This window comes from Arachis ipaensis, chromosome B09 (assembly GCF_000816755.2).
Source record: "Arachis ipaensis cultivar K30076 chromosome B09, Araip1.1, whole genome shotgun sequence".
In the NCBI taxonomy this organism is placed as follows: Eukaryota; Viridiplantae; Streptophyta; class Magnoliopsida; order Fabales; family Fabaceae; genus Arachis; species Arachis ipaensis.
Window position 1 is genome coordinate 136,146,277 of NC_029793.2, and position 1,352 is coordinate 136,147,628.

Below are 1,352 nucleotides of genomic sequence, written 5' to 3' on the forward strand. Positions count from 1 at the left end.
TGCCCAAAAGACCTTATCAATCTAGCTCCAAAATCCGTCAACCATGTTGCAGTTATAATAAGGAACAACGTAATCGTGTATCGTACCGGAGAGGTATTCTTGCAAAACTTGTAAGTGACTGGGTATCTTGTTGTACGAATCTTTTCAATCACCATAAATCTTAGCAATCGTTTTCTACTTTGCCATCCACACATTTCGATATGATGGCTTTAAATGTTAACTCTGATGCACCACACTTTGCAATACTGGGATACAGATAGAGGGATCAGTATGTGTTATAGGTAGGATGACCTTGCAAATTAAACTACTATCCAATTGAGTATGATCTTAAGACATAGTTGGTGCCAAATAGGTGTATGATCCACCAAACCTACACACCTTCCTACAAGATTACTCGTGCATGTCAGCATTTAGTACATGACATAATCAACGCTTTTAATTTCATAAAAGTTAACAAACAAAATATACAAATAGTTCAAATTCTGACAAAGTACCACACGAAGACTCCATAGACACCCGTTGGTGAATTACTTGCAACGACAATGGTATTTAAGCATATCCGACTCCAGAACTCTGTACTGCGCATTTCTTCAAATACTGTAGTTCTTCACCGCCATCAGAACAACATGACGGTTCTTGAACCTATGGCCAACCCGGAATTCTAATCCATCATTCGTGTTGTAACCCTCCCCTTCGTCGATATTGAAAGGATCATCTAGCTGCATTGCGTCCAAATTCAAAGTGTGATAATGACTTGGAACTTCTGACAATTGTGGAATGGTGAAAGGGGGAGGCAGGAGAAACTGAGCATGCCCGCCGGTGGGAGTCTCTGGCACATACTCATCAGAGGATTCTGTCTCGTTTGACGACCCAGTTTCGCCACATAATCCAAATTGCCCTCGCTGTCGTCTTCTTCGACACTATTACGAGGCTGGACGAAGTGGATTGGTCTTGCATCCATCGAGGCCACAACTGGACTCGAGGAGGACGGCCCACCACCACCACTCACGTCACGAACCGCATCATACTACTCTATCACATGTTGTGGTATTAGCCTTGCATGTACGTCGAACATTACCTTCACATGTTAATCAGCTTCAAGCTAGAATAACTTGTTAATAAATCCACCACTCGAAAGTGCTAATAAAAATCTATATGCAACCCGCTTAACCTCATTGGAACCTATTCCCCTCATGTTGCTTAGTATGACTGTTTTTAGCGCATGTATAGTATTAACACAACAAGTGCGCAACATCACAGTTGAATTAAACTCAAAAATCACTTATTCATCATCGTTTTTTACTATTCTATTGGGATAAATTACAACAAAAAAGAACTAATTATTATCCATA